We start from the raw sequence: 27,438 nt of genomic DNA on the forward strand, positions 1-27,438 counted from the left end.
TTTTGGGAATTATATTTTATTTTTTGGGGATGTTACAAGGCTTAGAAGTTTAGAAGCAAATCTTGAAATTTTTCAGAAATTTACCAAAAACCCAATTTTTAGGGACCACTACAGGTCTGAAGTCACTTTGAAGAAACCGCCCAAAAATGACCCCATTCTATAAACTACACCCCTTAAGGTATTCAAAACTGATTTTACAAACTTTGTTAACCCTTTAGGTGTTGCACAAGTTATTGGCAAATGGGGATGAAATTTGAAAATTTCATTTTTTTTGCCTAATTTTCCATTTTAACCCATTTTTTCCACTAACAAAGCAAGGGTTAACAGCCAAACAAGACTGTATCTTTATTGCCCTGAATCTTCCGTTTACAGAAACACCCCATATGTGGCCGTAAACTACTGTACGGCCACACAGCGGGGTGTAGAGTTAAAGGTGCGCCGTATGGTTTTTGGAAGCCAGATTTTGCTGGACTGTTTTTTTGACACCATGTCCCATTTGAAGCCCCCTGATGCACCCCTAGAGTAGAAACTCCATGAAAGTGACCCCATGTAAGAAACTACACCCCTCAAGGTATTCAAAACTGATTTTACAAACTTTGTTAACCCTTTAGGTGTTGCACAAGATTTAATGGAAAATAGAGATACAATTTCAAAATTTCACTTTTTTGGCAGATTTTCCATTTTAATATATTTTTTACGGGTACAAAGCAAGGGTTAACAGCCAAACAAAACTCATTATTTATGGCCCTTATTCTGTAGTTTACAGAAACAACCCATATGTGGTCGTAAACTGCTGTACGGGCACACGGCAGGGCGCGGAAGGAAAGGAATGCCATACGGTTTTTGGAAGGCAGATTTTGCTGGACTGTTTTTTTGACACCATGTCCCATTTGAAGCCCCCCTGATGTACCCCTAGAGTGGAAACTCCAAAAAAGTGACCCCATTTTAGAAAGTACGGAATAGGGTGGCAGCTTTGTTGGTACTAGTTTAGGGTACATATGATTTTTGGTTGCTCTATATTACACTTTTTGTGCGGCAAGGTAACAAGAAATAGCTTTTTTGGCACTTTTTTTTTGTTATTTACAACATTCATCTGACAGGTTAGATCATGTGGTAATTTTATAGAGCAGGTTGTCATGGACACGGCGATACCTAATATGTATACAATTTTTTTTATTTATGTAAGTTTTATACAATAACTTCATTTTTAAAACCAAGAAAATGTTTTAGTGTCTCCATAGTCTAAGAGCCATAGTTTTTTTCAGTTTTTGGGCGATTATCTTGAGTAGGGTCCCATTTTATGCAGGATGAGATGACGGTTTAATTGGCACTATTTTGGGGTGCATATGACTTTTTGATCGCTTGCTATTACACTTTTTGTGACGTAAGATGACAAAAAATGGCTTTTTTTACACCGTTTTTATTTTTTATTTTTTACGATGGTCACCTGAAGGGTTAGGTCATGTGATATTTTTATAGAGCCGGTCTATACGGACGCGGCAATACCTAATATGTATACTTTATTTTTATTTATGTAAGTTTTACACAATGATTTCATTTTTGAAACAAAATAAATCTTGTTTTAGTGTTTCCATAGTCTAAGAGCCATAATTTTTTCAGTTTTTGGGCTATTATCTTGGGTCGGGTCTAATTTTTTGCGGGATGAGATGACGGTTTGATTGGTACTATTTTGGCGTACATGCAACTTTTTTGATCACTTTTATTACCTTTTTTGGGAAGTAAGGTGGGCAAAATTTCAATTTTCTCATAGTTTTTATTTTTTTATTTTTATGGGTTCACCGTGCGGGGTAAGTAACATGACCGTTTTATAGATCAGGTCGTTACGGACGCGGCGATACCTAATATGTGTAGTGTATTTTTTATTTTTATTCCGTGATAAATGTTTTTTTTTTAAATGTTAACTTTTTCCACTTTTTTTTACAGTTTTTTTTTACCCAGACCCACTTGGTTCTTGAAGATCCAGTGGGTTTGATGTCTGCATAATAGAGTACAGAACCCTATAGAGGGTTGTGTACTGTATTTTACTTACACTGAACAGATCTATGCTTTTAGCATAGATCTGTTCAGCACCATAGACAGCAGGACGCCTGAGCAGGAGTCCTGTTGCCATGGGAACCTTCCCCGTCTGCCACAACTTCGCAGACGGGGAAGGCTAAGCACAGGGCTGAGGAGGGCTGTCGGGGGGCTCTCTCCCTCTCTATCGGGGGGCTGCAAAGGCAACTATCATTGAGTTAAAAGGTTAACTCAATGACAGTTAACCTTTTAAATACAGCGGTCCGTACGGACCGCGGTATGGAAAGGGTTAAACGGCTGACATCTGTGCAGATGTCAGCCGTTTATACCAGGGTGTCAGCAATGTGCTGGCACCCTGGTATAACCCACTAGAAGCCAACGAATTTTCAATGGGAGGCGGGCGGTGCGGCAGGCGGGATCGCTATCCCCCACCCGCCTCCCCTTGAAAATTCGTTGGCTTCTAGTGGGTTATACCAGGGTGCAACGCACCCTCCGCCTGCGACACCCCCCCTGCACCACCCGCCGGCATCAATTTTTGCAGGGGTGCAGGGGGGGGTGAAAAAACTTTAGGCACTCTAAAGTTTCTGATCCTCGCGGTCAGGGACCGCGGGGATCAGAAACAGCAAAAAGCACAGCAAACCGCAGGTCTGAATTGACCTGCGGTTTGCTGCGATCGCCGACACGGGGGGGTCATATGACCCCCCCTGTCGTTGTGACAGGATGCCGGCTGAATGAGTCCTTAAGGACTCGGGAAATAGGGTGTACCGGTACGCCCTGCGTCCTTAAGGGGTTAATATAATTGCAGTTGCCTGCCAGACTGTGTCAGGCCCACAGACTGTACTGTGCCCACTGCCAGTGCCCACCACTCATATCGGGTGGCACAGTACCTTGCAGATAAAAAAGTAATTTCATTTTTTTCTCTGTAATATAATAGCAGTTGCCTGCCAGTGTGTGTCAGGCCCACTGATTGTACTGTGCCCACTGCCAGTTCCCACCACTCATATCGGGTGGCACAGTACCTTGCAGATAAAAAAGTAATTTAATTTTTACTCTGTAATATAATTGCAGTTGCCTGCCAGTGTGTGTCAGGCCCACTGACTGTACTGTGCCCACTGCCCACCACTCATATCGGGTGGCACAGTACCTTGCAGATAAAAAAGTCATTTAATTTTTACCCTTTAATATAATTGAAGTTGCCTGCCAGTGTGTGTCAGGCCCACAGACTGTACTGTGCCCACTGCCAGTGCCCACCACTCATATCGGGTGGCACAATACCTTGCAGATAAAAATGTCATTTCATTATTTTCTCTGTAATATAATAGCAGTTGCCTGCCAGTGTGTGTCAGGCCCACTGATTGTACTGTGCCCACTGCCAGTGCCCACCACTCATATCGGGTGGCACAGTACCTTGCAGATAAAAAAGTAATTTATTTTTTTCTCTGTAATATAATTGCAGTTGCCTATCAGTAAGTGTCAGGCCCACAAACTGTACTGTGCCCACTGCCTACCACTAGTATCGGGTGGCACAGTACCTTGTAGATAAAAAAGTCATTTAATTTTTACCCTTTAATATAATTGCAGTTGCCTGCCAGTGTGTTTCAGGCCCACAGACTGTACTGTGCCCACAGCCAGTGCCCATAACTCATAATGGGTGGCACAGTACCTTGCAGATGAAAAAGTCATACATTTTTTTCTCTGTAATATAATTGTAGTTGCCTGTCAGTGTGTGTCAGGCCCACTGACTGTACTGTGCCCACTGCCAGTGCCCACCACTCATATAGGGTGGCACAGTAACTTGCAGATAAAAAAGTCATTCATTTTTGTCACTGTAATATAATTGCAGTTGTCTGCCAGTGAGTGTCAGACCCACAGACTGTACTGTGCCCACTGTCCACTACTCATACGGGGTGGCACAGTACCTTGCAGATAAAAAAGTAATTACATTTTTTCTCTGTAATATTATAGCAGTTGCCTGCCAGTGTGTGTCAGGCCCACTGACTGTACTGTGCCCACTGCCAGTGCCCACCACTTATATCGGGTGGCACAGTACCTTGCAGATAAAAAAGTCATTTATTTTGTTCTCTGTAATACAATTGCAGTTGCCTGCCAGTGTGTGTCAGGCCCACAGACTGTACTGCACTGCCCACCACTCATATAGGGGGGCACAGTACCTTGCACGCATAGTACCACTAATCTAAAATAAAATGACAGGCAGAGGCAGGCCACCCCGCAGGGGCCGTCATGGTCATGGTGCTGTGATTTCCTTTGGCCCTAGAATAATGCCCAGTGTTTAGAGGCCACGTGCCCTGAACTCAAAAAATTCTGAGGACATAGTTGACTGGCTTACACAGGACACCCAATCTTCTACAGCTTCTGCTCGGAACCTTGACGCACAACCCTCCACCAGCTCAGCTTCGGGCACCTCTCAAGTTACTATTTGCCCGCCCGCCGCCACCACCAACACTAGCACCACAGCCGCTTTGCTTGATCTGTCAGAGGAGTTATTTACACATCAGTTGGAAGAAATGAGTGATGCACAACCATTATTGCCAGAGGATGTAGATAACAGGGATATGTCTCAGTCAGGCAGCATTACACACATGGACGTACGGTGTGATGATGATAATGTTGTACCCGCTGCTGCTTCCTTTGCTGAGTTGTCAGATACAAGTGAAGTGGTTGATGATGACGATGTGTCCGTGGATGTCACATGGGTGCCCGCTCGAAGAGATGAAGAACAGGGGGAAAGTTCAGATGGGGAGACAGAGAGGAGGAGGAGGAGATGAATTGGAAGCAGGGGGCGGTCGTCGCAAGGAGCTAGTGGCACATTTAGACAGCATGTATCGGCACCCGGGGTCAGCCAGACAGCACGCCAATCAACGCATGCTGTTGCCACCACCAGAATGCCGTCATTGCAAAGCTCAACAGTGTGGCATTTTTTTTGTGTGTCTGCCTCTGATAACAGTGATGCCATTTGCAACCTGTGCCAAAAGAAACTGAGTCGTGGGAAGTCCAACACCCACCTAGGTACAACTGCTTTGCGAAGGCACATGATCTCACATTAAAAACGCCTATGGGATCAACACATGATGAGTACAAGCAGCACACAAACTCAAACACCATTCTCCTCCTGGTCCAGCATTTTCAGCCACGTCAACCACTGCTGTCCTCCTTGCCCCCTCTCAACCACCCGCCATTTCGCCTCTCACCTTCAGCAGTTCCTGTTCATCTGCCCACAGTCAGGTGTCTGTCAAGGAAATGTTTGAGCGTAAGAAGCCAATGTCACAGAGTCACCCCCTTTCCTGGTGTCTGACAGCTGGCTTGTCGGAACTCTTAGTCCGCCAGCTTTTACCATACAAGCTGGTGGAGTCTGAGGCGTTCAAAAAAATTGTAGCTATTGGGACACCGCAGTGGAAGGTACCCGGCCGAATTTTTTTTTCACAAAAAGCAATCCCCAACCTGTACTCTATTGTTGAAAAGGAAGTAATGGCATGTCTGGCACACAGTGTTGGAGCAAGGGTCCATCTGACCACTGATACCTGGTCTGCAAAGCATGGTCAGGGCAGGTATATCACGTACACTGCGCATTTGGTAAACCTGCTGACGGCTGCCAAGCATGGAATGCGTGGCTCTGCAGAGGAGTTGGTGACACCGCCATGACTTGCAGGCAGGCCTGCTGCCACCTACTCTACTCCACCTACTCCATCCTCTTCGCTAACCTCCTCGGCTGAGTCCTCTTCTGCTGCTGCGTCTTGCTTCACATCAACTGCACCCTCCCAGCTCCCCAGGGGCTATTCCACATTCCGGATACGACAGTGTCACGCCGTCTTGGGGTTGACTTGCCTGAAAGCAGAGAGTCACACTGGACCAGCACTCCTGTCCGCCCTGAACGCACAGGTGGGTCAGTGGCTGACCCCGCACCAACTGGAGATCGGCAAAGTGGTGTGTGACAACGGAAGCAATTTGTTGGCGGCATTGAATTTGGGCAAGTTGACACATGTGCCGTGCATGGCACATGTGTTGAATCTGATAGTACAACGCTTTGTGCATAAATACCCAGGCTTACAGGACGTCCTCAAGCAGGCCAGGAAGGTGTGTGGCCATTTCAGGCGTTCCTACACGGCCATGGCACACTTTTCTGATATTCAGCGGCAAAACAACATGCCATTGAGGCACTTGATTTGCAACAGCCCGACACGTTGGAATTCAACACTCCTATTGTTCGACCGCCTGCTCCAACAAGAAAAATCCGTCAACGAGTATTTGTATGACCGGGGTGCTAGGACAGCCTCTGCGGAGCTGGTTATTTTTTTGCCACGTTACTGGACGCTCATGCGCAATGCCTATAGGCTCCTCCTTTTGAGGAGGTGACAAACCTAGTGAGTCGCACCGAAGGCACCATCAGTGGCATTATCCCATTTGTTTTCTTCCTGGAGTGTGCCCTGTGAAGAGTGCTGGATCAGGCCGTAGATGAGGAAGAGGAAGAGTTGTGGTCACCATCACCACCAGAGACAGCCTTATCATCATCGCTTGCTGGACCTGCGGCAATGCTGGAAGAGGAGTTTGAGGAAGAGGAGTCAGAGGAGGAATGTGGCTTTGAGGAGGAGTAAGACCAACCACAGCAGGCATCCCAGGGTGCTCGTTGTCACCTATCTGGTACCCATGGTGTTGTATGTGGCTGGGGGGAAGAACAGACCTTCAATGAGATAAGTGAGGATGAGGAACGGGACATGAGTAGCTCGGCATCAAACCTTTTGCAAGTGGGGTCTTTCATGCTGTCATGCCTGTTGAGGGACCCTCGTATAAAAAGGCTGAAGGAGAACGACCTGTACTGGGTGGCCATGCTACTAAACCCCCGGTATAAGCAGAAAGTGGCTGAAATGTTACCGAATTACCGGAAGTCAGGAAAGGATGCAGCAGTTCCAAAACAAGTTAAAAAGTATGCTTTACACAGCGTATAAGGGTGATGTCACGGCACAACGGGAATCTAACAGGGGAAGAGGTAAAAGTAATCCTCCTCCTACCACGACCACGCCGGCAAGGACAGGACGCTTTGCAGACATGTTGTTGATGGAGGACATGCAGAGCTTTTTAAGTCCTACGCATTTCCACAGCCATTCGGGATCCACCCTCAGAGAACAACTCGACCGACAGGTGGCAGACTACCTCGCCTTAACTGCAGATATCGACACTCTGAGGAACGATGAACCCCTTGACTACTGGGTGTGCAGGCTTGACCTGTGGCCTGAGCTATCCCAATTTGCTATAGAACTTCTGGCCTGCCCCGCTTCAAGTGTCCTGTCAGAAAGGCCTGATGAGATGCCTTGGGCTAAAAATGGTCCACATGCTGCTGTATTTAATCTCTGCATGCCGGATGTCTTGCGTGACTTCTCCGCCACCAACTAGTGTTCAAGCCGCAATGTTTTAGTGCACTTTCTGCCTGGAAAACATCAATTTTACATACATGTGTCAATTCCCCTTTGTGATCGTTACCTTGTTGTGGTGAAGGGGCTTGCGTATCACAATTACGTGATCACCTCTATCAGTGTGTTGGCAATGTTGGCACACCCCAGATGATAAGGTTGCTGCTTCATTGTAAACAGACCAAAAGCGATCGGCTGGATAATTTTGCATAGAAAAAACATTAATTTTCTTTGTGATCATCTAAGGTGATCATTAAAGCCTACTAGGCCAACAATAGGCCCACACTGCAGAATCATTGTTTTCTGGGTCACTTATCTGTCACTGAACTACCTCAGCACGACCATAGGCTTTGAAAAACCGCCATCGCCTGCAATCTACCAAACGTGCGCACGAAAACAGTACATTGCACAGCGCAGTGCCCCAAATTGGAAGTAAGAGGACCGACCAACCATCTTTTTCCATCTCCTGGTTCCTAAAATCTATTCCATACACCAGCCCCTGATAGGGGACGTAACAGGGAGTAAACTGATAGGACTAGTGGGGGGGCGGAGCCTGCGCCGCTTCGAGATGGCTGCATAACCCAACTGCTCCGTTATTCACAACACCCTATTAGCTTGTAATTACAGCGTGGGGTAACCAAAATGGTCAAGATAGGTGGCTCAAAGGCTGGAGAAGTCGCTGGACAACAGAAAGCACCTGCAGGTGAAGGCAAAATGGACAAATTTATAAAGAAAGCAGCAGCTGCGGCTGTCGCCAGAGATAACAAGATGGCGCTGGACACTCCTTGCGCCTCACACGGCAGACAGGTGAAACAACTGGCACAAGACCGGGATGCCGGAGACGACATAGACGGCATTGCCATCTCCCGCTCCTACCTGAGAGAAGCCCTGGCCTCTTCACTAGCCTCGGCACTTGAACCGCTCAGTACGGACCTATCGTCCATCAAACAGGACGTGAGACAAATAGGCAGAAGGGTTGAATCCCTGGAAGAAGCCCAGTCAAATGTCATTCAGCATCAAAAGGTGGTATTGCAAAGCATATATGCGATTCAAAAGAACTTGAACGCCATGTATTCAGCCATAGAAGATCAGGAAAATAGAGGTAGGCGCAATAACTTAAGTTTTCGCGGCATACCCAAATCTGTAGCTGCAGGAGATCTCTCCAACACTGTGGTACAAATCTGCCTGTCTCTCTTAGGCCCTGATACGGCACATGAAGTTTTATTATAGCGGGCACACAGAGCTTTAAAACCAAAACCTGCCCCCTCCGAGCCGCCAAGAGACGTGATTTGCAAATTCTTAGCGATCCCGGTTAAGGAAGCGATTATGTTCAAAGCACGGTCCAGCAGCTTCATTCAATGGGATGGCAATAACATATTAATCTTTGAAGATTTAGCTCAATCCACTCTGAAAAAACGAAGAGCTATCAAGCCACTAACCGATTGGCTCAGAGCTAACAAAATAATCTATAGATGGTCTTTCCCTTTTAGCATTTCCTTCATGTTTGAAGGCCGCAGACTGTCTATAACATCTTTTCAAGACCTTGAAAAAGCATATGACCTCCTGGGATGTGGCCCTTTGGACATCCAAAATTGGAACCTGTCCAGGATCTATCGGACTTACCGATCCTTCCACAAGAGGAGCCTTGGGAGAGACAACGCACCCCAAAATCCCAAAGAAGCAGAAGGAACACCCCGGGTCCGACTCCAAGATGTCTGCCTATAGCAAAATGAAGAATATCATGCAGATTCTCATCACGTATTAATAGAAATACTTAAGTGTTATATCTTTCTCTATACCGAAACACTTCAATCCTTTCTCCTGTCACTTTCATCTTTTTGCACTTTACTAACAGAATGCCTCCCTCAGATCCCTGGCATCTGTATACTCAATGGTTACCATACTTAACTTAGGGTGTCATAACAAAGAACCTAATTCTTTCTCCCCCTTCATTTACCCTTTTCCAGTTCATCAGAAACTGGAACCTCTTTATAAGTTTTACTTTTTCAAAGTTTTAAAAGTTCACTACTTCAATGTGCAAGATAATATTCTGGATTATATGTTCCTTTCCTATAATGTTGTTATGGGTACAGTTAGGTACTATAGTAAGAGTCAGATATGTGAATACAATGTACGGTCTCTTTTCGGGTGGTATGGACGCTCCTGGGGGCTGGGCACTTGGAATCCACATCCATATCATACCTCTTCAGCACATTTGGATCCCACAATATATGAGTAATGACTGACCTCCGTATTTCTTCATATAATGTTAAGGGATTTAAGTCACCTTCCAAAAGATCTAAACTTTTCTCCCAACTAAGGAAAATTGATAGCTAAGTAATATTTCTTCAAGAAACACATTTCAAATTTGATCAATACCCCAACCTCTCATATTCTAACTTTCCTATATGGTATCACTGTGGCTCCGACTCCTCAGCCTCCAGGAGCATCAGCATTGGTTTCAAGAAAGGGAGCTCTTTCCAATTTTGCTCACAGGTAAACGGCCCAGAAGGTCGTTACATACTGTTGAAGGGGTCCTTTGCAAATCAGGTGTATACGTTCATTAACATTTATGCTCCCAATTTCCACCAGTGCCAGTGGTTCAAAACACTCCTCCCACTAATAGAAGAATTCAAAGAAGGCATAGTAGTCATGGGGAGTGACTTTAATATCTCATTTGAACCCCTATTAGACTCCTCTTCACAAAAATCCACCCATACCAAAAAAATACTCAGGGTTATCCGGAAACTATTTCACAACTCCCAACTAGTTGATGTATGGGGAATCCTAAATCCAACTGGTAGCGATTACACTTTTTATTCTAACCCTCATTCTAATCCTACCATAGAATTGATTATTTATTTTTATCCCAAGAACACCTTCAGCTCTGCGCTAAAGCTGAGATAGGGTCTATTCACCTTTCAGACCACACCCCAATTCACCAATCCCTTAACTCCCCCATCCATACCCCCAATATTCAAATAGAGATTAAATGAACAATTATTCACCATTCCAGATCTTAAAGCCCAAGTAAAAAACCTTCTGGATGAGTATTTCCTTCTGAATGCTATCCCCAAAACATCTCCCCATGTGGTGTGGGATGCCCACAAAGCTTTTATCATACAGGCCAATTTATTAAACTAGGTACTCACTTAAAAAAGAAAATAATGGCTAAGATGGAAATGCCCCTATCAGAAATTCAAAGGGTTGAGGGCATTCACAAAAAATCATTATTAGAATCTGAGCTTTCTCAACTTAATGATCTCCAAATTAATGATGAGTTTTATAAAAAAGAGGAAGGCCCAAAAATACATTACTAAAATACAAAAACAAGAAGGTGGCTCAGCCATAACATCCACAGAGATTGCTACCCAATTTCAAAAATACTACCAGGCACTATACAACATCCATCAACCCCCCCTTGAGGAGGCCAATACAACTATCTTAGACCAGATTAATTCCTTAGATCTATCTCTATTCCAAAACTGGATGCTGCCCAAAAATTGTCCCTCAGCGCACCATTTAGCTACGACAAACTTGAAAAAACTATTCATAAACTTCCAAATGGCAAAGCTCCAGGCCCTGATGGACTTCTGGCCACATATTACCGTACCTTTAGCAAATCCCTAATTCCCCACCTCATAGCCCTATGCAATTTAGCCCTCCAAGGTTCACCGCTGTCACCAGATATGACTAGAGCACATATCACCATACTACCCAAGGAGGGGAAAGATCCTGCCCAATGTGCAAGTTATCAACTTATCTCTTTGCTAAACCTAGATTTAAAATTGCTGGCCAAAATGCTTGCTAACTGTCTCTCTCCTTTCCTCCCCTCTCTGATACACAAAGATCAGATGGGTTGCATCAAGGGTAGAGAGGGAAAAGATAACGCAACGAGAATTATTAATGCTCTTTTCCATGCTAAAAAGAACTCCACCCCTCTTGCATTGCTGAGCACTGATGAAGAAAAGGCATTTGACAGGGTCAATTGGGATTTCATGCACCATGTGATGACAAGCTTTGACCTTCCAATACCATTCATACTGGCCACTTTTGCCATGTATACAAATGCCTCTGCATCAGTGCTGGTAAATAACTCGATACCCCCCCCCCCCTCCTCGGTATCCGGAATGGAACTAGACAGGGATGTCCCTTATCTCCCCTATTATTTGTCATGACCATGGAACCACTTCTCCAAGCCATCATACAAGAACCTAAAATAGTTGGAATTAAATTGGGAAAGCAAGAACACAAAACGTCCGCCTTTGCCGATGACTTGCTGATTCTAACTACGAATCCGCAGTCTTCCTTAGCTGTCATCTACAATTTATTAGAAAAATTCAGCCCAATATCCAACTTTAAGATAAATATGAATAAATCCCAGGTCATGGGTGTGGGCCTCCGTCGTTCTGTAACAAATTCCCTAAAAACCACATCTCCCTTTAACTGGGTCTCTGGGGATTAAAATAGTCCCAGATCCCTATGATCTCTTCAGACTTAACTACACCCCTCTCCTCCAAACGGTAACAGAGCAAATAACCCAAATTGATCTCCAGACTCTTTTACGGTTTGATAGGAAGAACCTTATCACATCCCTGGTCATTCCCAAACTCATTTACCTACAACAAGTACTCCCTATCCCAATACAAAAAGGTTTCTTCACTGCTTTAACACAACACATCCGTAGGTATATATGGAAACAAAAAAGTCCTAGATTAGCAACCTCAACCCTACAAAGGCCTAGGGATGTGGGAGGCATTGGTCTGCCAAACCCACAACTTTACAATAAGGCCATTCACCTGGCCAGAACACTAGACTGGTTTTGTAACCCAGCATTCAAATCCTGGGTCGAGATGGAATCTTCAATCTTTCTCTTTTCATTCAGGTCACTCTTGATTGGTGACTCAAACCATATAAACCTCTTCTCCAAACCTACCCCTGTGATTTAAGCTACACATGAAGTCTGGAAATGGTTTCAAAACTCTGACTGGGGTTTCCCACTCCCATCCCCGCTAATTCAGGTAAAAGATCTGATAAACATAGCTCACAAAGCTAGCTACAACAAAGCCTCCCTCCTCAATTAAAAATGTCCCAAGTTCCCATCTTGTCATTTTTTGACGAAGATGGTGTACTGAGGAATAAAGGAGAACTTGCTGTTTTACTCTCCCTACCGAACACTTTCCCCTCCCTAATTTCCTTCCTTCATTCCTATATTGCAAAGAATATTCCTTTCCAGGCCCTTCTAAGGCCTATTTCATGGTTTCAAGAGTTGGATTGTTAATCAACGCACCCCAAAAAAAAAAAACTATCTCACACATATACAAAAGACTTTCTGCACCCATCATGATGCCAAGGCCTGCATTCATAGGCCTATGGGAAAGAGACTTAGATACTTCCTTCTCTTCCCAGGACATATTAAAACTTTTTATCCCTCCACACAAATCATCCAGGTGTGTACTTATTCAAGAAAATGGATAGAAAATCCTTACGAGATGGTACAAAACCCCGGACATTACGTCTAGATATGATAGTTCTAACACAGACAGATGCTGGAGATGTCGAGAAGTGAGGGGTACTTTCTTCCATACTTGGTGGTCATGCCCCAATCTGCTCATGTGGTGGGAAGAAATATTTAAAGGGAGTCTGTCAGCACATTTACCCCTTTTTAACAGTTCCCATAGCGCTGTAGCCGCAACACAGATGATTAAAACGGTACCTTTATATGCTTTTGTGGACTTTTAAAACTGCCAAAAACTAACTTTGATGCATATGTAAATGAGGGCTCGCAAGTGCCCAGGGCGGCATCCACCGCGTTGGAGCCCAGGCAGCTCTGCCTCTTCGGCTCTTATCCCTGCCCAGCCTCTTCCTCTGCCCGCCCATCTGTTTTCTCTTCCCCTCAGCGAGATCCTGCGCCTACACAATAACTTCCTTGGCTGGGGCATGCGCACTGCGATGCCCATTGCTGGCACGGCATCGCAGTAGCTTATGCGCATGCCCCGACCAAGGAAGTCATCGCGTAGGCGCGGGATCTTGCTGAGGGGGAGAGAAAACAGATGGGCAGGCAGAGGAAGAGGCTGGGCGGGGATAAGAGCCGAAGAGGCAGAGCTGCCTGGACTCCAACGCGGTGGACGCCGCCCTGGGCACTTGCGAGCCCTCATTTACATATGCATCAAAGTTCGTTTTTGGCAAGTCCACAAAAGCATATAAAGGTACCGTTTTAATCATCTGTGTTGCGGCTACAGCACTATGGGAACTGTTATAAAGGGGTAAATGTGCTGACAGACTCCCTTTGCAAGACCAATATTCCTCCCACCCCACAATTAGCTCTTCTGAACCTTCCACCTTCAGACTTGACTATTCCAGGTTCTGCTCTCTGCAGCGTGCCTCCTTATTCCACGCTTCTGACTATCAGCGGAACTTCCCACAGTGGACAGGGAGGGTAGACTCGATTTATAGATTTGAGGAGATAGCAGCAGCAGAATCCCGTAACCCACTGGCCTTCAGATCCAAATGGAAAAACTGGATAACCTATAGAAATATCACTCTCAATGAGTGATCTCAGACGACATTAGTCAAACATCACACCTTAGTATACAATTTATGGCTTTGCTTGCCCCTGAATTGAAGGTTGACTGTTAATATAACACCGGCTACATTACATTGTCCTAATGTCTGACATATTCTGATTTTGATTGATGTATTTTTATGCACTTTTTTCACTGCTAGTGCCTTATCTGTACAAGTTACACTTGTTGAATCGATAAGATTCTTTTTTTTTTCTGTTAAATGTCTGCATATTACATTTAATAAAGCTCTTTGAAACAAAAACAAAAACTTATAGGAATAGTACTACTTAACACACCAGTCATGTAGGGTGGCACAGTACATTGCACGGCGCACGCGCAGGGCCCCAAATTGGAAGTAAGAGGACCGACCAACCATCTTTTTCCATCTCCCGATTCCTAAAATCTATTCCATACACGACCCCTGATAGGGGACAAAACAGAGATTAAACTGGTAAGAACAGATTTTTTTTATTTAAAAAAAAGAGGACAGCCTCTGTGGAGCTGGGTATTTTTTTGGCCGCGTTACTGAACGCTCATGCACAATGGCTGTAGGCTCATGCTTCCTTTTGCGGAGGTGACAAATCTGGTCAGTCAAACCCAAGGCAACATCATCGACCTCATCCCATATGCGTTTTTTCTGGAGTATGCCCTGCGAAGAGTGCTGGACCAGGCCGTAGATGAGCGTGAAGAGGAAGAGTTGTGGTCACCATCACCACCAGAAACAGCCTTATCATCATCGCTTGCTGGACCTGCGGCAATGCTGGAAGAGGAGTCTGAGGAAGAGGAGTCAGAGGAGGAATGTGGCTTTGAGGAGGAGTAAGACCAACCACAGCAGGCATCCCAGGGTGCTCGTTGTCACCTATCTGGTACCCGTGGTGTTGTACGTGGCTGGGGGGAAGAACAGACCTTCAATGAGATCAGTGAGGACGAGGAATGGGACATGAGTAGCTCGGCATCCAACCTTGTGCCAATGGGGTCTTTCATGCTGTCATGCCTGTTGAGGGACCCTCGTATAAAAAGGCTGAAGGAGAACGACCTGTACTGGGTGGCCATGCTACTAGACCCCCGGTATAAGCAGAAAGTGGCTGCAATGTTACCGAATTACCGGAAGTCGGAAAGGATGCAGCAGTTCCAAAACAAGTTAAAAAGTATGCTTTACGGGGGCGGAGCTAGCGCCTGAGCTGAATGGAAGCGTCCGGTTAGAGCTCCTGCTTTCAACCTGCTGAGGGAACGGCAATCTTTTGCACAAAGAGCTTAAAATGGTCAAGTACGGAGGCCAGAAACAAGGGGACCTAGCTTCACAAGCTAAACCACCATCTGCAGTTTCGGACATGACAAAATACCTGAAAAAACAGCAAGCAGCCGGCCCGGCCAAAGAAACTAAGATGGCCGCGGCTCCCGGCAGCGCTCCACGAGGCCGCACCTCAAGCCTTTCTGAAGCTGAGGACGACACAGGAGAAGAGGGTGAGTCCCGCAACCTCCCGGTTTCACGCCGCTTTATCAAGCAAGCTTTAGAGGAGGCAATGCACCCTATAATCTCTAAATTACAAGAGGTGGCTCAAGACATACAGCAGATAGGCCATAGAGTGGATACGCTGGAGGCTACGCAGGCTGCGACTTTAGATCACAGCGCTGCAGTTACTCACTCACTGTCTGCTTGTCAGTTTCACATAAACCAGTTGTATTCCTCCCTGGAAGACCAGGAGAACAGAGGAAGATGTAACAACCTCCGGTTTAGAGGGATCCCGGAGACAGTGTCTGCCTCAGACATCCCAAATGCTATAACAAAGATTGTTACTTCCTTACTAGGAGAATTTGATCCAGCCATGCTGGTAATTGAAAGGGCACACAGAGCTTTACGCCCTCGTCCAAAAGACACTGACCCTCCTAGAGACGTTATCTGTCGTTTTTTGAATTATCAAGACAAGGAAGCGATACTAAAAGCTGCCAGAATTGCATCATCGATCCTCCTGGAGGAGGCACAGATACAAATATACCAGGACTTATCTCCATCTACTCTGCAAAAAAGGCAATTTTTAAGGCCTCTTACTACATTACTTAAAGAAAAGAAGATCCTATACAGATGGTCTTTCCCATTTGGACTGTCATTTTTAGTTGCTGGAAAAAGGATCATGATATCCTCCTTCTCTGATCTACCAGAAGCCTACACAGTATTGGACTCTCCCCCTCTAAAGATACCAGACTGGGACAAAGTACAAGATATCACAGCTTTACCAGCTTTACCTGTCCCCCAGCCTTGGGAGACTACAGCAACGCCGAAAAAATTGAGATCCAAGAAGCCCAAAGATGTATCAACGCCAAAATAGACCCACTACACCCAAGATGGTTCCTGAGTTCCTGGTGTCTTTTCTTCTTCTGTATAATTTTTTATTTTTTATTTTTTTATTTTGATATAATAGAATCTTACGTCTTATCTGTTACTTCACTCTAAATTTTCGGGTGAACTCCAGATAAAGATATATTTGAGTTTCTCTTATATGTAGCTTTTTTGCCTTTATCCTCTATCCTCCTATTGTCCTGTCAGTCTTTCACCCTTTGTAATTCCTTATTGTGCCCATTAATACTGTTATTTCATTTTTGCTCTACTGTCACCTTCCTTTTATAACCTTTATCTAAAAACATATCTCTTATGATATTATGTTTTCTTATGCATGCCTGTTCCCTCCCTGATGCAGGTTACTTCTGAACTTGTTTCACTCTCCCCCTACCCAATTTAATAGTTTCAGTACGTGCGACTTCTTATGTTGATGTTATACCACTCATTGTGGTCCCAAGTTTTTGTTCTCATGTTATTATGGTATAATTCTGGGTCTTCAGATTTTATCATGCTCAATACATATTGCTATGCTAACTTATCTTACTATAGTCAAGGCATGTCTGAACTAATAGTAGTCTCTTATAATGTGAAAGGGTTGAGATCCCCCTCTAAACGCAGCCAAATTTTTTCTCTCCTCTGGAAAGAAAAAAGTACAGCGATTTTCCTACAAGAAACTCACTTCAAGCAAAACAACTTCCCAGATCTTTCGTTCTCTAAGTACCCCACTTGGTATCACTGCGGTGCAGATGGTGCGGCATCTAGGGGTGTCAGCATTGGTTTTAGGCGAAATACCCCATTCACCTATCTAAGCCATATCCAAGACCCTGAAGGTCGTTACATCATATTAAAAGGGAAAATTGGACAAACCTTATATACTTTTGTTAATGCCTATGCCCCTAATGCTGGCCAACCTAGATGGATCGCCAGCCTTTTGTCCCTAGTCGAGGAGCAGAGTGAGGGTATACTAATATTAGCAGGCGATTTGAATATGCCTTTAAACCCCCTTTTAGATACGTCTTCAAAAAAATCAGCTCTTCCCTCTAAGGCAATTAGAGCTACTCTGGCTAGAATGTTCAATCTTGGTCTAATTGATGTGTGGAGAAGCCTCAATCCTAACAGCATTGACTATTCTTTTTTTTCTGCAGCCAACAACTCATATAGCAGAATTGACTATATATTGATTTCCAAAGAGCATCTGGAACTTTGCACTTCAGCGAAAATAGGATCCATGACGCTGTCAGACCATTCACCAATCTTTTGCTCCATCTGTCCTTCACATGGATTGGGTAAGAAATCTGGCTGGAGGTTCAACGAGTCCATCTTGGATAATGCCACCCATAAAAAAAGAATACTGTCCCTTTTAAAGGAATACTTTCAAATTAACCATACTTCTGACACTTCCCCAAATACCCTTTGGGATGCCCACAAAGCTTATATAAGAGGCCAACTGATAAGTCTCTGCTCTTATCTGAAGAAAGAGTCCGACAAAAAAATAAACTCCCTTCTTCTCAAGATTAATACTCTTGAGAAGACTCACAAAATTTCCTTGCTACAACTCCACTTATCTGAATTACTTTTACTCAAAACAGAGCTAAAAAATTTGCTAAATGAACGCTCTGCGAAGTTCTTCTTAAGTTCACAACAAAAAATATTCGCCCATGGCGATAAAGCAACAAAGTTTCAAATGCAGAGAATTAAACGTAGAAAAACGACTAGCTTTGTACACAAAATAGCCTCTTCATCGGGTTCAATGTTGCTCAAAACAGAAGAAATTGCAGAACAGTTTAAGATATACTACGAGTCCCTGTATAATCTTCCCCCATCCCATCTTCCTAATCCGGGATTGGATAGGATACAAAATATCTCCTCCTTTCTTAGTTCACTACATCTCCCAACTCTCTCAGATAGCCAGCACGACCAACTGGCTGCCCCATTTTACCATATCAGACATTCAAGAGGCACTAAATTCATCTCCAGTTGGGAAAAGCCCAGGCCCAGACAGCTTACCCTTGTCTTATTATAGAGCTTATTCTGATATTTTGTTTCCCCACCTTCTTCCAATCTGTAATAATGCTCTACACAACTCCCCTGTATCATCTGATATGTCTAGAGCTACAATTACAATCATCCCCAAACCGGGCAAAGATCACTCACTATGCTCAAACTATCGTCCTATATTTTTGCTTAACACTGACCTTAAATTATTGGCAAAAATGCTGGATACTAGACTACAAAAATTACTCCCCTCCCTAATTCATCCGGACCAGGTAGGATTTGTTAAAGGAAGAGAGGGTAAGGATAATGTTATGAAAATTCTAAATGCCTTGTACTTCTCTCTCAAAAAGATACCTGTAGTTCTCCTGAGTACTAATGCTGAGAAGGCGTTTGACAGAATAGATTGGTTGTATATTAGTCTTACGCTTGCCAAATTCAATATCCCTGTCCAATTCTCGGACGCAATCAAGGCTATGTACCACTCCTCCTCAGCATCAGTACTAGTTAATGACACCTTATCTCCTTGTTTCCGCATACGAAACGGCACAAGACAGGGCTGCCCTCTTTCCCCGCTCATTTTCGTACTAGTTATGGAGACGCTTCTACAGGCCCTGAGACAGCAAACAGATATAATGGGACTCAGAGTTGGCGAGCAAGAAATCAAGCTGGCCGCCTTCGCTGATGATCTCTTAATCTGCACAACTAACCCGAAAAAGTCCCTCCCTTTTATTTTATCCTTATTAGATTTATTCGGATCACTTTCCAACTTTAAAGTAAACCAAATTTATTTGGAAGGGACGTCGGCCTAGAATTTCATTCGACACTCTCACCAAACCAAAGCAGCTAGGAGGTATTAATCTCCCAGATCCTGAAATATATATGAAGGCCATACATCTAGCCAGAGTAGTTGATTGGATTAGAGCTCCCCCCCATAAATTTTGGGTTCATATGGAAAGTAACTTTCTTCCCTCCACTCCCAGGGCTATTTTGCTTGCCGGGAAACCCTTCCCCCCATCTCACCAAATTCAAAATCCTATGATAAGATGTTCGCTTGCAGTATGGGATTGGTTCTCCTCTCATAATAAAATACTTACTACTCCTTCATCACTCCTGACTCTAAAAGATGTCATTGACTTAGCACCTTTAGATCTAAAAGAGTCATGTAACCCTATGATCAGACACTCTAATTTACTCATCTCTGAAATTCTAAACGAGAATGGTAATATTCCTCCTCTTCCACTCCTTTTTAAAAGCCTAAAAGAGTCTATGTCTCTCTCCTTTATACACAAATTTATTGTATCTGAAATGTCTTCTGCTAAGAGCCTTCCTCAGGTGCCACCTATGTCCCCTTGGTTTGATGAATTAATTGGGTCTAAACAAGCGCCTCAAAGATTAATCTCATCCTTGTATAAAAAGATAAAGTCCCCCGAAACTGCTGTCAAACCAGCAATAGTGAGTGTTTGGGAAAAGGATCTCAACCGTTCCCTGACTCCCACTGAGATTAAAGTTATGTTTTCTGTAACCCATAAAATTTCGAGATGCGTCCGAATCCAAGAAAATGGGTATAAAATCATGATGCGGTGGTACAAAACACCAGAAAATATTGCGAAATATTTTCCTAACGTTTCCAATATTTGCTGGAGATGCAAATCCTCCAAAGGCACTTTCTATCACATATGGTGGGATTGCCCAGTTATTCAGAGTTGGTGGCGTTCTATAGTAAGAGTAAACTTAAATATGGATTATTTGTATATAATCACTCACATAAATCTTTGAAATCGTATTTTAGTGATCTGGATAAATTAAAACTTAGCTTTTATTATAGCTCTTATAAGATAAATGAGATTTTGTTCCTCAAGGTGAAAATAAAGAGGTAGGTAATCGTAGATTGCTCGCAGTATCCCACGATAACGGGATTTGTACTGAGGGCAATACAAAAATGTCCACAAAGGCAAAAATGTGAAATAGCTGATGTATTCCAAACGTGATGTTTCAAGGTCTAGACAATTAGAGTGGTACACATCAGTATTCAAGCCGCAAGTTGTCGGATTTGGTACACACAGGCACCAATATCTGATACATCAAGGTGGACATATAACAAATATTAAACAACAAAAAACTATATGCACAACGACAAACACAACATAAATAATGACATGGATGTATGTATATATCGGTGTTATATATTGCACACTCATACATCCACAGCATATAGGTGCACGGCGGCACCGCTTGAAAAGAAGAAGACACACCACCAGGTGTCCTACCGTACAGGTTTGATGTACCCCAGGCACCTGTGTTCTTTATGTCTTTATCAGGCAGGGTGGTCCTTTACGGCAGTTGGAGGGTATGTAGAGGGAATAAAAACGATGATTTTTCCTCTTTTCTATCCCTAATTGGCCCTCACAGCCCTACAATAAGCCTCCAAAACTAGCCACGGGGTGTCCCACTAATTGGGCCCCCGTCCGGAACCTAGCCCTGGAATTGTGGTCCCTAAAAAAGGCCCTACAAGGATCCCTACATGCACGTTTCTGGGGTAGGGGAATGAACCCCTCCCCTCATCAGGGGATATAATTTCTAAGGGCCGGAAAATACAAAAAGAGGGTCACCAGAAATGGTGGCTCTCCTATAGAGTAAGGCGCACAGATGGGTGTGCAACCGGCAACGGGAATGAAGGAGAGGGGACCGGTAAAATAAAGTTTCCCCCCTTCTAACACTAAGGTGGAGCGCACGGATAGGTGCACGGCCGCAGTGTAAAGTGGAGCGCACAGATAGGTGCACAGCCGCAATGAAGATAGAGAAGGGGGACAGATGAAAGCGCATATGTCTTACCTGGTCTGGAGGTGTACGCGTCCGCTCTTTTGAAGGTTCGCGCCGGGATATCGGCACGTCGCACGCCATGATGACGTCAGCCCTTCCCTTAGTGTGGCGGCGGGCGGTGATGACGTTTTGCCCTTACTTTGCGTCTCATGCCCACACGCCGAATGGGCGCTGGGCATGCGCAATAGTACGCGTACATTACATTTTCAATATCATCGCATTAGTGCCTGAAATGATATATCCAGGCCATAATGCACAAAGATAATTATTGAATTCCAGTATACAGCCTCCATAGGTCAATATTTATATTTATATTGTACCAGCAAACCATCGTACTGATGACTTCACTCCCATAATGGGGCTGCATTCAAAAAGGTGCTGTTGTTTTATTTGTATGTCGTTAATCAGATACTGCTACTAGCGACATGCAGAAGAATAAGAAAGATAGAGTATACATCGGGCGCCAGACAAATTAGTATATGTTGTGCAGGCGCACAATATGAACCTACAAATATAGAAATATGGACAAAGCATAGAAATATGTATTTTCTTGTCCGTATATACGGGCGTATTGATATATAAGCTCCGCATAGGAGTGGATCTGTGGGCAGCGGAACACGTGTCCAACAGATTCACTCAAAAACCCTGATGTGGGTATACAACATGAATTATTTAGTGGTATTTATTGCGGTCTTGTTGATTTCATTTTTTAACAGTAGTCGGCACACAATGACACCAAGCAATTAATGGGTATTACATCCCATGTCTCCCATGCAGCCGAAATTTAATGGGGCAGGGTGAGGCGGTTTTAGGTATATATTTATAGTTAAATCTGTATAAAAAAAAACAGATTGAAGGGGTATTCTTAAAGGAAGCAGCCAAAGTGGAGGGACTCATTCAAACCTTTGGGGGATACCGTGTCCAGTTGGAAGGTCCAACGTGCTTCTCTTTGAAGTAGGAGACGGTCCCAATCACCGCCACGTATTGGTGGTGGGATTTTATCGATTCCAATGGCTTGGATGCAGTTCAAATCTCCACCATGGTGTTCATTGACATGTCGGGCCACTGGGGTGTCGCGTTCGTTCGTGATATCGCCCAGGTGTTCTCCTAGGCGTCTACGCAACTCCCTCTTGGTTTTGCCGATGTATTCGAGTCCGCACACGCATGTGATCTTGTATATGACACCGCGTGTGCGGCAATTGATAAAATCCTTGATAATGAAGGACTTATCTAAATTCGAGCTATGGAAGGTCTTACTGCTCTGTAGAATCTTGCAAGCTACACAGCCACTACACCTATAGCAGCCATTGATCCTGCGATCCAGCCACGTCGCTGCTTGGGTCGCCGGGGTGTAGTGGCTGTGCACCAGCATATCTTTTAGGCTGCTCCCTCTCCTAAAGGTGATTTGTGGGTAATTAAAATTACTTTGTTGATCTCAGGGTCCATCACTAGGACAGGCCAGTGTTTTCGGAGGACATCCCTGATTTGTCCTGACGCGTCATCGTAAGTCGCAATAAGGCGGATCTTCTTTTCCGTCTCCTCCTTTCTGATTTTAGGTACTAGGAGGTCGGGGCGACTTGCTGTTAATGCAGTTTGATAGGCTTGTTTAAGGACCTTATTGGGATATCCCCTGTCTAAGAACCGATTCTGTAAGGCCTTAGCCTGGTCGACGAACTCTGACCTGCTGGAACAGTTGCGTCTGAGGCGCAAATACTGACTCTTTGGGATCCCTCTTTTTTGGGAAAAGGGATGGCCACTGCTCCAGTGCAGGACAGAGTTCGTCGACGTCGGCTTCCTATATATAGTGGTGTCGAGTTCGTTAGAGCCCCCCCTGGATATCTTAATGTCCAGGAATGCCAAACTGTCACAGTTAGCCTCAGAGGTAAATCGTAACCCCACCGTGTTGGTGTTAAGTCCAAGGACAAATTCAAAAAAGGAATCTTTCGTGTCATTCCAAATGACAAAGATGTCGTCTATGTACCGTGCCCACATAAGTATGGGCCCGGTACATGACGACATCACGTCCCCAAAAACTGTGGTCTCTTCCCACCAGCCCAGGAGCAGATTGGCGTAGGACGGCGCACAGGAACATCCCATCGCCGTGCCCCTGAGCTGGTGGTAGATCCTGCCGTTGAAGAGGAAAAAGTTGTGTGTCAACAGGAATTCCAGTATTCTGAGCACAAAACGACTATGGGCCCTGTACTGTATACCTCTTGTGTTCAGGTAGTACTCAACCGCCTTAAGTCCTTCCTCGTGCGGGATCGAGGAATACAGGGCCTCAACGTCTATGCTACCCAGAATACTCTCATCCTCGATAGTCACACCGTCGATCCTCCGCAGAAGATCCATACTGTCACGAATATAGGACGGGAGACACACAACAAACGGCATTAGGATTTGATCTATATAAACACCAATATTCTGACACAAACTATTATTTCCTGACACAATAGGGCGGCCTTTGATAGGGCTAGTCCCCTTGTGGATCTTTGGAAGGCTATAAAATGTAGCCATAGTTGGGTTCCATGGGCACATAAATTCAAATTCCTCATCTGAGATAATTTTTTCTTCCTTTGCCGCTAGCAGGATTCTCTTTAGCTCCCCCAAGAACATCACTGTGGGGTTGTGCGTAAGCACAGTGTAGTTATTTTTGTCATTAAGAAGTTGTTGACACATACTGATATAGTCGGGAGTGTTGAGGATCACGGTGTTCCCACCCTTATCTGAGGGTTTTAGGGTAACACTGGAGTCTCGCTTGAGGGACTGTATGACATTCCATTCCTCTTTAGAATAGTTACGATTTGTGGGGAATGGTCGAATCTTAGAAAGGTCCCTGCAGACTAGCTGCAGAAAGACGTCCAGGCAACACACTTCGGCTGCCGGTGGCATCCTTTTGCTGCTATTCCTCAGGGAGGTGAAGGGGCCTTCCCCCCTGTTTTCACAGGGGGTCTCGGATAGGCCAAAAAGTAATCTCACGTCTTGGAGCATGTCCGGGGGGATGCCCAAATCCCGACAGCTTCGTTTATCCGCATTGAGGTGGAATTTATGCCACCGCAACTTGCGGATAAAAAGATGAAGGTCTTTTACCCATCCGAATTTATCAAACCGTTGTGTTGGGACAAAAGTAAGTCCCTTACTGAGAACTGTCATCTCCGTTATTGTGAGGGGACGCTGAGATAGATTGATTACCTCTGGACCGCCCCTCCCTGGGTGTTCGGTCGATTTCTCAGTGGATACGGGTTGGTCTGATCTAAAAAATCGGGCGAGTGGCCTGTGGGATAGCTCCTACCTCTACCTCCTCTTCCCCTCCCTCTCCTCTGAGTATTTTTGTATTTGCCGCGATTCGGCCTAGTGGTTTGTTCTCGATCACTATCTGAAATATCAGTTTCTGAGGTGGACAATTCGGACACAATATCCTTACTAGTTGGTTTTTCCGCAAGGACACAGTAGGCTTTATTTTCTTTAAACTCGGAGAGACCCCGATTGAACTGTCGATGTTTTCTTTCACGTAAATAAAATTGATATTTTTCCACCGTGGTCTGGAGTAATTTCTCCTTGTTAGAGAAATCCGGGTCCAAGGAAAAAGATTTTGTTATTTCAATTTGGTTTTTCAGTTTGTCACCTAGGCCCGCTAGTGCGGTTTTCTCCTCCTCCAAGAGTAGTTTCATAAATTGTAATGAGCTAGAGGTGGCAAGCTGTTCCCATCGGGAATTAAAACCAGTACTTCTTTGTTTAGGGACCGGAGTTAACGAGATTCTCAGACCACGTGGAACAATACCATGTTTAATATAGTTTTCCAGACTCTGGACTTCCCACCAGCTGGAAATATGATCCTTATAAGTTTTATTTAACTCCTTGAATGCTGTTTTAAATGAAGGGGTGAATACCCCTTCAATCTGTTTTTTTTTATACAGATTTAACTATAAATATATACCTAAAACCGCTTTACCCTGCCCCATTAAATTTCGGCTGCATGGGAGACATGGGATGTAATACCCATTAATTGCTTGGTGTCATTGTGTGCCGACTACTGTTAAAAAATGAAATCAACAAGACCGCAATAAATACCACTAAATAATTCATGTTGTATACCCACATCAGGGTTTTTGAGTGAATCTGTTGGACACGTGTTCCGCTGCCCACAGATACACTCCTATGCGGAGCTTATATATCAATACGCCCGTATATACAGACAAGAAAATACATATTTCTATGCTTTGTCCATATTTCTATATTTGTAGGTTCATATTGTGCGCCTGCACAACATATACTAATTTGTCTGGCGCCCGATGTATACTCTATCTTTCTTATTCTTCTGCATGTCGCTAGTAGCAGTATCTGATTAACGACATACAAATAAAACAACAGCACCTTTTTGAATGCAGCCCCATTATGGGAGTGAAGTCATCAGTACGATGGTTTGCTGGTACAATATAAATATAAATATTGACCTATGGAGGCTGTATACTGGAATTCAATAATTATCTTTGTGCATTATGGCCTGGATATATCATTTCAGACACTAATGCGATGATATTGAAAATGTAATGTACGCGTACTATTGCGCATGCCCAGCGCCCATTCGGCGTGTGGGCATGAGACGCAAAGTAAGGGCAAAACGTCATCACCGCCCGCCGCCACACTAAGGGAAGGGCTGACGTCATCATGGCGTGCGACGTGCCGATATCCCGGCGCGAACCTTCAAAAGAGCGGACGCGTACACCTCCAGACCAGGTAAGACATATGCCTGCGGCACCAACCTGTGCACCACAAGAGGACAAGGGGCGCTTTCATCTGTCCCCCTTCTCTATCTTCATTGCGGCTGTGCACCTATCTGTGCGCTCCACTTTACACTGCGGCCGTGCACCTATCCGTGCGCTCCACCTTAGTGTTAGAAGGGGGGAAACTTTATTTTACCGGTCCCCTCTCCTTCATTCCCGTTGCCGGTTGCACACCCATCTGTGCGCCTTACTCTATAGGAGAGCCACCATTTCTGGTGACCCTCTTTTTGTATTTTCCGGCCCTTAGAAATTATATCCCCTGATGAGGGGAGGGGTTCATTCCCCTACCCCAGAAACGTGCATGTAGGGATCCTTGTAGGGCCTTTTTTAGGGACCACAATTCCAGGGCTAGGTTCCGGACGGGGGCCCAATTAGTGGGACACCCCGTGGCTAGTTTTGGAGGCTTATTGTAGGGCTGTGAGGGCCAATTAGGGATAGAAAAGAGGAAAAATCATCGTTTTTATTCCCTCTACATACCCTCCAACTGCCGTAAAGGACCACCCTGCCTGATAAAGACATAAAGAACACAGGTGCCTGGGGTACATCAAACCTGTACGGTAGGACACCTGGTGGTGTGTCTTCTTCTTTTCAAGCGGTGCCGCCGTGCACCTATATGCTGTGGATGTATGAGTGTGCAATATGTAACACCGATATATACATACATCTATGTCATTATTTATGTTGTGTTTGTCGTTGTGCATATAGTTTTTTGTTGTTTAACCACTTAAGGACCACAGGTTTATACCCCCCTAGTGACCAGGCCCTTTTTTACAAATCGGCACTCCACAACTTTAGCGGTTTATTGCTCGGTCATGCAACTTACCACCCAAATGAATTTTACCTCCTTTTCTTCTCACTAATAGAGCTTTCATTTGGTGGTATTTCATTGCCGCTAACATTTTTACTTTTTTTGTTATTAATCGAAATTTAACGATTTTTTTGCAAAAAAATGTCATTTTTCACTTTCAGCTGTAAAATTTTGCAAAAAAAACGACATCCATATATACATTTTTTGCCAAATTTATTGTTCTACATGTCTTTGATAAAAAAAAAATGTTTGGGCAAAAAAAAAATGGTTTGGGTAAAAGTTATAGCATTTGCAAACTATGGTACAAAAATGTGAATTTCCGCTTTTTGAAACAGCTCTGACTTTCTGAGCACCTGTCATAATTCCTGAGGTTCTACAATGCCCAAACAGTAGAAAACCCCCACAAATGACCCCATTTCGGAAAGTAGACACCCTAAGGTATTCGCTGATGGGCATAGTGAGTTCATAGAACTTTTTATTTTTTGTCACAAGTTAGCGGAAAATGATGATGATTTTATTTTTTTATTTTTTCTTACAAAGTCTCATATTCCACTAACTTGCGACAAAAAATAAAAAATTCTAAAAACTTGCCATGCCCCTCACGGAATACCTTGGGGTGTCTTCTTTCCAAAATGGGGTCACTTGTGGGGTAGTTATACTGCCCTGGCAATTT

This window comes from Bufo gargarizans, chromosome 2 (assembly GCF_014858855.1).
Source record: "Bufo gargarizans isolate SCDJY-AF-19 chromosome 2, ASM1485885v1, whole genome shotgun sequence".
NCBI classification, from domain to species: Eukaryota; Metazoa; Chordata; class Amphibia; order Anura; family Bufonidae; genus Bufo; species Bufo gargarizans.